Below are 14,712 nucleotides of genomic sequence, written 5' to 3' on the forward strand. Positions count from 1 at the left end.
GTACAATTGCATATATTTAAAGTCTACAGCATAACAGTTGCCATGTGTATACTTTGTGAGATGATTACCACAATGAAGTCAACTAATACGTCTCATTTTTTAAAAAAAGTTTGCAAGAATTCTCTGGTCCTTGTTTGAGCTTTAAACCAAGTGATGGGAATTTTGGGGACAGGAGAAAGGGATAATTGAGTTAGAAGCATTACTTACTATTAACATATTATTTTGAAATCCTTATTTTTCATAAAGTATGTAGACCCACCAAGTTACATATTATAACATCCTTGATTTTTCCCATTCTACTACTTTGTTCATATATTGAATATAATTTTGCCATATAATTGAAGATTTTTTTGATTGCTTGCTTGCTTATTTATTGGAGAGCATGAGTGGGGGAGGGGCAGGGAGAGAGAGTTAGAGGAACCAAAGTGGGCTCTGCGCTTAAAAGTTGACCACAGTGAGCCCACTTTGAGGCTTGAACTCAAAACTGCAAGATCATGAGCCAAAGTCAGACACTCAACTGACTGAGCCACCCAGGTGCCCCGAAGATTCTTTTTGCTTCTTAGTTTATTGGGGAACTAATATTCCTTTTTTGGAATATATTTACATATACATATACAGTGTATATTTACATTTACATATACAGTGTATATTTGCCATATCAGTGTAAACATCAATCACAGTGGATGTTGAATACTTTAGTGTATGTTCTTCCATGATTTTCTGTTAATATACTTGTGAGCATGCATAGGATTCTATAGAAATGAAAGTACTGTATATGTAGTATTATAACCTTTAGAAATTGGCTATCATGAAGACATGTTCTGTTATCCGTAACAGCAAGTATAGATCTTTATTATAATTTTAGCTTTAATAGCTTCATATTAACATTACTTTTGGTTGGACATTTAGCCCTTTTGTATTTTATTATAAACAGTACGATGTTGAACATGTGTGTTCATAATGGGTTGTTAAAAGTACAATTGCTGTGACAGTGAGAGCACTTTAAAGATCTATAGACGTTTCTAGAGTTGTACCAACAACACATTTACCATTATTGGATAGTGCCAATTTTTCTGTACTCAACACTGGATTTTTCTCTATTGATTATTTGTTTTCAGAGAGAGAGAGTGTGAGCAAGGGAGGGACACACAGAGAGGGAGAGAAAGAATCCTAAGCAAGCTTTGCACTTGTCACAGAAACTGATGTGGGGCTTGATCTTAGGAAACATGAGATCATGGGCCTGCACTGATATCAGGAATTAGACACTTCAACAACTGAGCCACCCAGGTGCCCCTCAGACTGATTTTCTCTTGTTTTAAATGTTTTGTTCTCTTTTGTTTTAAATGTTTATTTTTGAGAGAGTGAGAGAGAGACAGAGCACAAGTGTAGGAGGGGCAGAGAGAAAGAGAGAGGGAGAGGGAGAGGGAGACACAGAATCTAAAGTAGGCTCCAGGCTCCAAGCTGTCAGCATGTAGCCCAAGGAGGGGCTTGAACTCCCAAACTGTGATACCAGGACCTGAGCCGAAGTCGGACACTTAATTGACTGAGCCACCTAGACATTCCCCTCAAATTGATTTTAAATCCTTCCTAGGCAAAGTAGTGTCTCTTTAAAATGGTTCAGTATATCTTTTTTATTCTTTAAAAAAATTTTTTTTAATGTTTACTTATTTTTGAGAGACAGAGACCATGTGCGCAGGCAAGAGGGAGAGAGAGAGGGAGACAAAAGAATCCCAAACAGGCTCCAGGCTCTGAGCTGTCCGCACAAAGCCCAATGTGGGGCTCAAACTCCCAAACTATGAGATCATGGGCCGAGCTGAAGTCAGATGCTTAACCAACTGAGCCACCCAGGCACCACTTCTTTATTCTTAATGTTACAAATGTCAGAAGGATGTGTTTAGATAAAATCTATTTTATTTCTTAAAATAAATCAATTACCTTCTTAAAGACAGTTTTCTCAGCATCTTATTTTCCACTTTATATCAGACTAGTTGTTTCCTCATCTTGCTATGTAGTTGTCATCCTAAGATCATTTTTCTCACTGGATAGGGTCCATTCTTCACTTAATGTCGTCTCTTGCTTCTTGAATTTCTTTTTAATTTTCCAGAATACAACCTCAAGAAATTCCAAGGCGTTTCAAAGAAGCCAACTTCATGCATCATTGTATGTTTTGATATATTTTTATTTTAAGCAAAGACTTGATTTATAATTTTGTTGGCTAGAGTGCTAATTTGAACATTCATCTGACACCCACCCACATCAGGATTTCAAAATAATTCAAACATCCAGTCTAAGAGCATGGTCCAAAATCTGGAATATATACTGAAAGTGGTTCTAAAAAGAAGTTTATAGAAAAACAGATCTACCTCAAGAAGAAAAATCTCAAACAATCCAAATTTACACCTAGGGAGCTAGAAAAAGAACAACAAATAAAACCTTCCTCAGTAAAAGGAAGGAAATAATAAAGATTAGAGCAGAAAATAAATAACAAATTAAAAAAACCAAAAGAACAGATCAATGAAACTAGGAAGGACCTGATTCTGATTCTCTGAAAAGATCAACAAAACTCATAAACTTCTACCAAGACTTCTTACCAAAAAAAAAAGGGGGGGGGCCCCCAATAAGCAAAACTACTAACTAAAGAGGATAAATAAAAATGACCACCACAGAAATACAAACAACTGTAGTAGAATTTTATGAAAATTTATTTGACAACAAATGGGACAACTTAGAAGAAATGGATAAATTCTTGCCAAATAGATAAATAACCTGCCAAAACTAAAGCAGAAAGAAATAAAAAAATTTTAAACCCATTACCTGCGATTTCATCAGTGATCAAAATACTCTCCCAAAAAACGAAAGTTCAGGACCAGATGGCTGGCAAATTCTACCAAGTGTTTAAAGAGTTAATGCTCATTTTTCTCAAACTATTCCAAAAAAATCCAAGAGATAGGAAAACGTTCAAATTCATTCTCTGAAGCTAATTACTACCCTGACACCAAAACCAGATAAAGATAGCACACAAAAAAGAACTACAGGCCGATACCTCTCATGAATATGTTGCAAAATCTGAACAAAATATTATCCAACCAAATCAGATGATATTCTGGGAAAAAGACACACACTATGGTCAGGTGGGATTTATTCCCAAGGATGCAAAAGTGGCTCAATATTTGCAAAGCAATCAACATGATACATCGATCACATCAATAAGACAAAGGTTAAAAACCATATGATCATTTCAAAAGATGCAGAAAAAGCATTTCACAAAGTACAACATCAATTCATGATAAAAACCCACTGCAAAGTACATCTAGAGGGAACACCTCAGCACAGTAAAGGCCTTATATGAAAAAACCTATAGCCAATATCATACTCAACAGTGGAAAACTGAGAGCTTTCCCCTCAGGTCAGGAACAAGAGAAGGAGGTCCACTCTACCACTTTTATTCACCTTGGTGCTGGGAAGTTCTAGTCACAGCAGTCAAATAACATAAAGGCTGTTAAGGTACTTGGGTAGCTCAGTTGGATAAGCCCCCAACTTTGGCTTTGGTCATGTTATCACAATTCGTGGGTTGAAGCCCTGTGTCAAGTTCTGTGCTTAACAACTGAAAGCCTGGAGCCCGCATCAGATCCTGTGTCTCCCTCTTTGCCTGCTCCTTCCTCACTCATAACTGGTCTCTCTCTCTCTGTCAAAAATAAAATTAAAAAAATTTTTTTTTAGAAATAAGAGGCAGTCAGATTGGTAAGGAAGAAGCAGAACTTTGACTATATGCAGATAACATGATACTATATTAAAAACAACAAAAAGACTCAATCAAAAAAAATTGCTAGAACTGATAGAAAACCACTGTACAAAAAACTGCTACATTCCTATATACTACTAATGAAACAGCAGAAAGTGAAATTAAGAAAACAAATCCAGGGGCACCTGGGTGGCTCAGTCAGTTGAAAGTCTGACTGAGGCTCAGGTCATTATCTCGTGGACTGTGAATTCAAGTCCCACATCAGGCTCGCTGCTGTCAGTACAGAGCCTGCTTCGGATCCTCTGTCCCTGGCACGCTCTGCAACTCCCCTGCTTGTGCTCTCTAAAAAAGAAATAAAACATTAAAAAAAAGAAAAAAAACAAATCCATTTGCAGTTGCACCAAAAGCAGTGCAATGTCTAGGACAGAGCATGAATGGAGGAGAAGCAGAGAGAAAGGGAGATGCAGAATCCAAAGCAGGCTCCGTGCTTGAGCTGTCAGCACAGAGCCCAATGCAGGGCTCGACTCCGCAAACCTTGAGATCATGACCTGAGCCGAAGTCAGACTTTCAACTGACTGAGCCACCAAGGCACCCCTTTAGGAATGAACTTAACCAAAGCATCTGACTCTTGATTTCAGCTCAGGTCATGATCTTACAGTTCCTGAGTTAGAGCCCCACACTGATGTCTATACTGGCAGCACAGAGCCTGCTTGGATTTATTCTCTCTCTCTCTCGCCCACTCGCTCTCTCTCTGCCCTTCCCAGGCTCCCTCCCTCCCTCCCTCCTTCTCTCTCTCTCTCTCCCTCCCTCCTTCTCTCTCTCTCTCTCTCTCTCTCTCTCTCTCTCTCTCTGTGTCTCTCCCCTGCTTGAACTCTTTCTCAAAAAAAAAAAAAAAAGACCTGGATGATTCATTGTTAGGTGAAGGTCATGCAAATGATATAACATTTGAAAATAAACAGTATAGTTCATTATTACTATAATATACTTTTTAAAAAAAATGCTATATTATCATTTCAATAGATAAGAAAAAGCAATTGGGAACACTGGAAGTTACAGTTTTTTATAGGAAAATTACGGTTCCACTATAAATCAGTAATTTTTTAAAGCTTTTTTATTTTCAGAGAATGAGCATGTGTGCACAAGCAGGAGAGAAGAGGCACACGGGGAGGGAGAGAGAGAACCCTAAGTAGGCTCCACACACTGAGCTCTTATCTCACAAACCATGAGGTCATCACCTGAGTCCAACCACGAGTCAGTTGCTTAACCAACTGAGTCACTCAGGCTCACCTAAAACAGTAAATTTTTTGGGAAGATTTTGAGCAGTTTGGAAGGATACAGAAAAATGGAACCTGTTTCATCTGGATTAGCCGAACAAATCTAGTAATAGAGAAGTACATTTCCTCCTCTAAGGGATCAGTCACATTAGTTGACTCTGTGAGGGTTAATTACATATGCATATTTTTGTAAGCTAATGAATTTTTTTTTAGAATTGACATAGATGAGTGTCTAAAGCTCTAAATACAATTTTAGAATAGAAATTAATATAAATTATAACAGTATGAAAGTAATACTCTAGCAGATAAAGGTTGAGAGTTTTATTTTAGGAAGCGAATTTCCTTATCTTTCATCTCACTGAGTCCTTAGCTACTGCTAAATCATAAAGTTGACAAAATGTTTAATTTAGGATTACTGAGATAACTACCAAAACTAAACACAAATGGTTAAAAGTAATCACTTGTGGAGATGTGACCCAGGGTAGGTCTAAGACTTGTTTTTCATTTTTATGTTCGTTTGTACAGTTTAGTTTTTTCATATTTGTGTATTTATATTGTAGTTAATATATAAATTAAAAATTAATAATTACAATGCATAAAATTGAGGTATTTAATAATACATTTCCCCCCCTTGTAGTAGAGTTAAAGATTTTCTGGTAATATTGGTCCATTAATCCATTGGTGTGAACAGAGGGGAATTAACATTATTCGACAGCCTTTATGCATAGTATTTAATGAGGTTTATATCATTTAAATCTTCAACCTTGTAGAAGAAGATTTTTCTACTTAACAGATGCACTGAGTGCTTAGAGAATTTATGTAACCCCTTCCGCAAGGTCACCTTGGTTTTAAGGGAGTGGTAGAGATTTGAACCCAAGTTTTTCTGACTTCAAAGTCGTCATATTTTCTTTCCTACTGTGTATGGTATGATTTTTGAAATTTGGCTTTCACTTGATTATCATCTGTTTACTCTTTTTATACTGATAATGTGAAGGTACTGTGCTTAGCTACTGTGAATGGTACCAAGAGAAAGTATAAAACATGAGATTCTACTTTATTAGCCCACTTAGAGTTTTGTTGGGAGATTTGTATCTGTAAGTTAACTATGTAAAGGGAAGATCAATAAAATTGCTATTTGTAGCCAGACTGATTAGGAAAAATGAACACACAAGTGAACATGAAAAATGAAAACATCAGGAATGAAAAATGATATTACTTACAGACATTCAAAGTTTAATAAAGGAACACTTTTATAACAATAAATTAGATGAAAGGGACAAGTTTTTGAGAGACACAAAGTACCAAACTCACTTAAATAAGTAACTGCCTGGGCCCCTGGGTGACTTAGTCAGTTAAGCGTCTGACTTTGGCTCAGGTCATGATCTTGAAGTTTGTGAGTTCGAGCCCCACATCGGGCTCTGTGCTGACATCTCAGAGCCCGGAGTCTGCTTCAGATTCTGTGTCCCCGCCCCCCCACTTCTTTCCCCTGCTCATACTCTGTCTCTCTCTCAAAAATAAATAAAACATTAAAAAAAAAAAAAGAGGCCTACCCCTATACTTGTGCACTTGTAATGAAAAACTCTACAGTTATGACTCTAGGTCCAGATCAGTTCACTGGTGAATTGTCAAAACATTTAAGGAAGAAATAATGCCCATTTTATACAGATGCTTCTATAAAATGATCTCATTCCATGAGACCAGCATTAGCCTGATACTCAAACCAGCAAAAGACATTACAAGGACATGGCAGAGTAATATCCCTGATGAACATATTTAAAGATTATAAATACAGTTTTAGCAAATCCAGTCCAGAAATGTATTTAAAGGGTAATGTATCCGATCAAGTGGGATTTCAACTTGCAACGTTGATTATACATTGGAAAATAGTCAGTGTTGTTCATCATTACCACAGTAGACTTAAAAGAGGGTGTATGTGTATATTAACAATTCAATAGCTATTTAAAAAATTGACAGCTGACAAATTTCTGGTGGTAATTCTTTTTTTTTTCTGGTGGTAATTCTTAAGCACATTAGGAATAGAAAGAAACTTTCTCAATCCTATGAAGAGCAGCTATGAAAAACTGTAAAAGCAACATATTAATCGTTAAAGAGTGCTTTCTTCCAGTGATTAGGAATGACCAAGAATGTCCTCTTTTGCCATGTCTACTTAAAATCATTTTGGAGGTCACAGCCAGTGAGGTAAGGCATGAAATAGAAAATGTATCCAGATTGGAAAGGAAGAAGTAAAATTGGCTTTATTCACAGACAGGACTATCCCAAGGAATCTACAAAAAAACCTATGAAAACTATGTTAGTTTAGCAAGTTTATAGCATACAGTAATATCAGTAGACTGTATATTTATATGTATGGTAGTAACAATTGGAAATTGAAATAAAAAGTACCATTTAGAATGGCATCCAAACAAATCAAACATTTATATATATATAAAGGTGACAAAAGTTGGCTAAGACTTTTTTAGTAAAAACTGGAAAACCTTGTTGAGAGCCCTTTATTTATTTATTTATTTTTAGCTAAGTCTGATAATTTTATTTACTTATTTATTTTTTAAATAGTTTATTGTCAAATTGGTTTCCATATAACACCCAGTGCTCTTCTCTACATGTGCCCTCCTCCATTACCACCACCTCTGTTCCCCCTCCCCCTCCCCATTCAACCCTCATTTCGTTTTCAGTATTCAATAGTGAGAGCACTTTTAAAAGACCTAAATAAATGGAGAGGGAGACTCATACATCCGAAAATTCTTTTGGTAAGATAGCAGTTTCCACAAATTAATTTGTAAATTTGATGCAATTTTGATATGATATTCCAGTATAAATCCCAGCAGGCTTTTCTTGGTAGAAATTGGCAAGTTCATAAAATTTATGTGGAAAAGTAAAGTATTTAGAACAGTCATTGATAAACAATTTTGATGAAGGCAAACGTGGTAGACTTACACTACCTGATTTTAAGACTTACTATAAAGTTGAAAAGTAATTTGGATAAAGAAAGACCTAAAGATCAGTGGAACAGAAGAGAATATTCAGAAGTTGTTAAACAAAAATAAAAGGCCTGTGAATTTTTGACACAATTCCAAGTCATTTTAATGAGATAATGATCTTTCCAACAGGTGAATCTGGAACAATTGGATAGCTAGAAACAGCCCTTCCCTGCCTCCAAAAGTAAAATAAGAATCCCAGTCATGACTTTATATATAAAAATTAGCTCCAGATCTAAGAGTTAATGTCTTAGATTAAATAGAAGTGCTTTAAAGTATATAATGTGTAAAAGAAAATAAAGGGGAACAATTCTTTATGACTTGTGGCTTGTAAAGATTTTTAGAATAGGACACCAAAACCACAATTGTAAATGTCAAAAATGTAATGAAATTGAAAAAACTTGCTCTTCAGAAGATCTGTTCAAATTAAAAGTGAAGCCATCAACTAAGAGAACTACTATAAAAAACATGCAGCCAACATAGGGCTTGTATCTATAATAAAGAATTCTTAAAACTCACTTAGAATACTTAAAACTGAGTAGGAAGGCAGTTAGCAGAATTTAAAAAAAAATGAAAATTGAAAAGACGCTTAAGAGCAGATACATAGACAGTAGATTGAGCACATGAAAAGATGTTTATCAGCAGTTATCATTAGGAAAATGCTTATTAAAGCCATAAAGAGGTCTTCCTCCACCCTGATCAACAGATAGCCACATCTTCTGGTGTACTGACAGCTGTGTCCCCAAGACAGGGTGGTGAAGGTCAGTGTAAACAGGTGTCCGAAGACCTCATTAAAGGGCAACCTGAGCTACACTGAGGACCAGATTGTTTTCTGCAGCTTTAACCCTCAAAACCACTCTTCCACCTTTGATGCTGGGGTTGGCATTACCATCAATAACTGCTTTGCCAGACTCATTTCCTGGTATGAGAATAAATTTGGCTATAGTAACTGACTGGTATACCTTATGGTCTGCATGGCTTCCAAGAAGTAAGAGCCCCCCTGGACCAACAGACACAGCAAGATCTAGAAGAGAGAGGTGGGGAATCCTTGCCTCAACTCATCCCCCAAGTTGCTGAGAATCTCCTGATGTCTATACAATTTCCACCTCTGATCCCCCGAAGAAGAGGAGGGGCTTAGGGAATCCTAATGATATACTATCATTAAAGCATATGTCCCCAACCCCCCCCCCAAAAAAAACCTACAAGGATATCCTACCGTATATGACTTAGTGGCTAAAGTTAAGAGGAGTGAGCATCCCAAATGTTGATGAGAATATAGAGCCATCAGAACTCTGATGCATAACTGCTGGGAATGCAAAATGGTACAGTCACATTGGAAAACAGTTTGCTAGTTTCTTAGAATGTTAAAAAAATATGTCAAACAGTGTAGCCATTTCATTTATATATATTTACTCAACAGAAATGAAAGTGTCACAAAGTCTTGTACATGGTTATTCATAACTGCTTTTTTTGTAATAGCAAGAAAATTCGAAACAACCTAGGTATCCATCAGCAGGTTAATGGATAAAGATATTTAGTATAGATACAAACAATGGAATATTACTCAGCAATAAGATGAAACAAACTATTGATACACTCAGCAACAAGATCAGTCTTAGAATAATTACGTTGAATGATAATCAGTTGACTTCAACCCCACCTCCTAAAGTTAACAATTTTATTCCATCTGTATAAAAAGAAATGCAAGCCAATACATAGATTAGTGGTTACACGGACATTGGTTGGGGTGGATGTTGGAGTGGAGGCAGAGGGAAAAAAGATGGAGGGATTACAAAGAGGTTATTCAATTACAGTTACAAGGAATTCTTGGAGGTGTGATGATTACCTTCACTATCTTAATTGTGATAGTTTCACAGGAGAATATGTATGTCAAAGTCCATAAGTTATATATATAGTATTATATGTTATCAATAAAGCTGCAAAAGAAAGCTTTACTTATAAAGGTTTACTTATATTGGAGTATTGCAGGCTGTTTAATTCTGAAAAATGGGGGAATTTGTTGTACAATCTATGTTAAAGTTTTATATATCTTTACAAAGGGATACCGTGTTACTCAAAATGGTATAGAATATTTCAAAACACATTAACAACATGAAAGAAATTTTATATCAGTAAATGCTGTAAAAGCTGATGAAAATTCAGCATTTTTTTAATTTTTAGAGTTTTTTTTTTAAAGTTTATTTTTAGAGAGCATGAACACACACAAACGGGAGGGGCAGAGAGAGCAGGGAAGAGAGAGCAAATCCCAAGCAGGCTTTGTACTGTCTGCACAGAGCCTGTCATGGGGTCCCTGTCTCACAAACTGTGAGATTAGCACCTGAGCTGCGATCAAGAGTCAGACACAACTGACTGAGCCACCCAGGCACACCCCTTTGTTTTTATTTATTTTTGTGGTAGAATGCACTCAACCTAAACTTTACCATCTTAACCATTTTTAAATGCACAGTTCAGTGGTACACATATGCGCACACTGTTGTGTAACAACCATTATCACCATAACTTTCCTTATGTTATGAAGCTGAAACTGAATCCTTTAAAAAATAATTCCTCATTTCCCTTTCCCCAGCCCCTGGCAAACACCGTTTTACTTTTTGTCTTCACGATATTTAACTGTTCTTAAACTTCATGTAAGTGTAATCGTTCAATATTTGTCTTTTTATGATTGGCTCATTTCACTTAATATTCTCAGGATTCATTCATGCTATAGCTTATTGCAGAATTCCCTTTCTTTTTAAAGGCTAAAAATTATTTCATTGGTGTCTATACCACATTTTGCATATCCATTCATCCATTGATGATGGACCCTCTCATTGCTCCCTTGTTTTGTGAATTATGCTGCTATGTACAAATATCTCTTTGAGACCCTGCTTTCAGTTTTTTGGGTATATACCCAGAAGTGGAATTTCTGCATCCTGGTGTAATTCTATTTTTAATTTTTGGAGGAACTGTTCTAATGTTTTCTACATCATCCATACTGTTTGAGAGTCCCACTCACAATGCTCAAGGGTTCCAATTTTTTTTTAAGTTTTTAAATTTATTTTTGAGAGAGTGCAATTGAGGGAGGGGAAAGAGAGAGGGGGACACAGAAGGTCAAAAGCAGGCTCTGTGCTGACAGTAGCCAACCCCTTATGGGGCTTGAACTCAGGAACTGTGAGATAATGACCTGAGCCAAAATCAGACACTCAACCAGCCGAGTCACATAGATGGCCCAAGGGTTCTCATTTTTCTACATCCTCACCAGCACTTAATATTAATTATTATTATTATTATTATTTTGATAATAACCATCCTTACGAGTGTGAGGTGGTATCTCATTGTAGTTTGGGTTTTCATTTTCCTTAATGATTAGTAGTATTGAGCATCATTTCATGTACTTATTGGCCATTTGCCTATTTTCTTTGAAGAAATGCCTGTTCAGATTCTCTCCTCATTGTTAAATTGCATTGTGTTTTGTTTTTGAGTTTTAGGAGTTCTCCATGTATTCTGCATATTATCCATTATCAAAATGTGTTTTGCAGATGTTTGTCCTATTCTGTCAGTTGCCTTTTTACTTTTCATTTAGTGTCTTCTTTTTTTTTAACTTAAATTTTAGTTAACATACAGTGTAATATTGGTTTCAGGAGTAGAATTCAGTGATTTATCACTTACATATGAGACCCAGTGCTCATCACAACAAATGTCCTGCTTAATACCTGTCCCTTATCTAGCCCATCTCCCACTCACCTCCCTCATCAGCCCTCAGTTTGTTCTTTATCATTAAGAGGCTCTTGTTTTCTTCTCTTGTCTTTTTTCCTTCCTTTCCCATATGTTCATCTGTTGTGTTTCTTTTTTCTTTTTTAATCTTTAGAGAGAGCACAAGCAAGAAAAGGGGTGGGGAGGAGAGACAAAATATCTTAAGCAGACTCCATGCTCATGCAGACTCTGACATGGGGTTCAGTCTCCTCACCCTGGGATCATAACCTAAGCCAAAATCAAGTGTTCAATGCTTAACATACTGAGCCACCAGGCACCCCCCACCCCAATTTAGTTCTTTAAATTCCACATGTGAATGAAGTCCCATGGCATTTGTCTTTGTCTGATTGACTTATTTCACTTAGCATAATACATTCTGGCTTCATCTATGTCATTGCAAATAGCAAGATTTCATTCTTTTATTTTTTTAAGATTTCAGTCTTTTTTAAATGGCTGAGTAATATTCCATCTTGTATGTATATACCACATCTTTATTCATTCATCAGTCGATGGACATTTGGTCTCTTTCCATAGTTTGGTTATTGTTAATGCTGCTATAAACACGGGCAGTGGGAGAGGGGAATGTGTGTGCATGTACCCTTTGAATGTGTAGTTTTGTATCCTTTTGGTAAATGCCTAACAGTACAATTGCTGCATTGCAGGGTAGTTCTATTTTTAATTTTTAAAAAATTTTTGTTTTTAATGTGTTTTATTTTATTTTTAGGAGAGACAGCACAAGCAGGGGAGGGTCAGAGAGAGAGGGAGATTACGGAATCTGAAGCAGGCTCCAGGCTCTGAGCTGTCAGCAAAGAGCCCAACATGGGGCTCGAACCATGAGATCATGACCTGAGTTGAAGCCGGACGCTTAACCAACTGAGCCACCCAGGCACCCCTTTATTTTTAAATTTTTGAGAAGTCTCCATACTGTTCTCTAGAGTGGCTGTACCAATTTGCATTCCCACCAGCAGTGCAAAAAGATTCTCCTTTCTCAACATCCTTACCAACATCTGTTGTTTTTTTGTGTTGTTAATTGTAGCCTTTCCCACTGATGTGAGGTGGTATCGGTCTCATTGTGGTTTTGATTTGTATTTACTTGATGATGAGTTATGTTGAGCACCTTTTCATGTGTCTGTTAGCCATCTGGATGTCTCCTTTGGAAAACTGTCTATTCATGATTTTTGCCCATTTCTTCACTAGATTATTTTTAGGGTGTTGAGTTGGATAAGGTCTTTATAGATTTTGTATACTAACCTTTTTATATGATATGTAATTTGCAAATATCTTCTCCCATTTCGTTTGTTGCCTTTTAGTTTGTCTCCTTCACTGTGCAGAAACTTTATATCTTGATTAGGGTTCTAATAGTTAATTTTTGCTTTCGTTTCCCTTGCTTCCTGAGACCTGTCTAGTAAGAAGTTGCTCTGGCTGAGGTCAAAAAGGTTGTTGCCTGTTTTCTTCTGTAGAGTTTTGATAGTTTCCCATCTTACATTTAGATCTTCCATCCATTTTGAGTTTTTGTGTATGGTTGTAAGAAAGTAGTCTAGTTTCATTCTTATGTACTTTGCTGCCCAATTTTCGAAGCACCATTTGTTGAAGAGATTGTCTTTTTTCTATTGGATATTCTTTCCTGCTTTGTCAGAGAAATGGCCATACATTTGTGGGTCTTTTTCTGGGTTTTCTGTTCTGTTTCATTGATCTATGTGTCTGTTTTTGTGCCAATACCATACTGTCTTGGTGATTACAGCTTTGTAATACAGCTTAATGTGTGGAATTGTGATGCCTCCAGCTTTGGTTTTCTCTTTTTCAGCATTACTTTGGCTCTTCGGGGTCTTTTCTGGTTCCATACATATCTTAGGATTGTTTGTTCTAGCTCTGTGAAAAATGCTGGCATTACTTTGATACGGATTGCATTGAATGTGTAGATTGCTTTGGGTAGCATAGACATTTTAACAATATTCTTTCAGTCCGTTAGCATGGAATGTTTTTCCACTTCTATAGTTTTCAGTGGCAGGTCTTTTAATCTTCTTGGTTAGGTTTATTCCTAGGTGTGTTATGGTTTTTGGTGCAATTGTAAATGGTATTGATTCCTTGATTTCTCTTCATTATTGCTGTATAGAAATGATGCTGATTTCTGAACGTTGAATTTTTTTTTAATTTTCTACGTTTATTTTTGAGAGAGAGAGAGAGAGAGAGCATGTGCAGGGGAGGAGCAGGGAGACAGGGAGACACAGAATATGAAGCCGGCTCCAGGTTCCCAGTTGTCAGCACAGAGCCTGATGTGGGGCTCAAACCCACCAAGGGTAAGATCATGACCTGAGCTGAAGTTGGACGCTTAACTGACTGAGCCACCCAGGCCCCCTTCTGTACAATGATTTTATATCCTGTGACTTTGTTGAATTCACTAGTCAGTTCTAGCAGTTTTTTGGATGAGGATTTCTTTTTAGTTTCTTTACAGGCTCTCTATTGATAGTTCCATTTTGTTCATACATGATTTTCTTCACTTTCTCCATATCTTTATTTCTTTGAGCTTATGTTTAAGAGAGTTTTAAAAAAATCTTTATCTGGCATCTATGCCATTAGCACTTTTTCAGGGACAGTTTCTGTTGTTCTTTTTTTTCTTTGAATGGGCTATACTTCTTTCTTTGTATGCCTTGTGATGTTTTGTGCAACTCTGGACATTTGAATCTAATAATATATCTCTGGAATCAGATTTTCCTCTTTCCCGGATTTCCAGGATTTATTACTTTGTTACTGCTTTTGTTTTGTTTTGATTATTGTAGATAGTCTGTGCTAATGATCATCTTGAAGTATATGTAAACTTGTGTTTACAGGTCTTCTCTGACCCTTTTTGTTGGCATGCATAGTCAACATCTAATTTTCCTTGTATTTACAGTTGATTTTGATGTCCTTATCTTTAATATCTGACTCTTCAGAAGGGAAAAAGTGAAAA

The 14,712-nt window shown here is 36.5% G+C and overlaps 1 protein-coding gene across 14 annotated transcripts in view; it reads left to right on the top strand.

The window, feature by feature from the left end:
- Window positions 1-14,712, top strand: part of MGA (MAX dimerization protein MGA) — a 93,032-nt gene that overhangs the window by 42,806 nt on the left and 35,514 nt on the right. The gene's annotated exons all lie outside the window — the stretch shown is intronic.

The sequence above is a fragment of the Suricata suricatta genome, chromosome 9 (genome assembly GCF_006229205.1).
Source record: "Suricata suricatta isolate VVHF042 chromosome 9, meerkat_22Aug2017_6uvM2_HiC, whole genome shotgun sequence".
Taxonomy (NCBI): Eukaryota; Metazoa; Chordata; class Mammalia; order Carnivora; family Herpestidae; genus Suricata; species Suricata suricatta.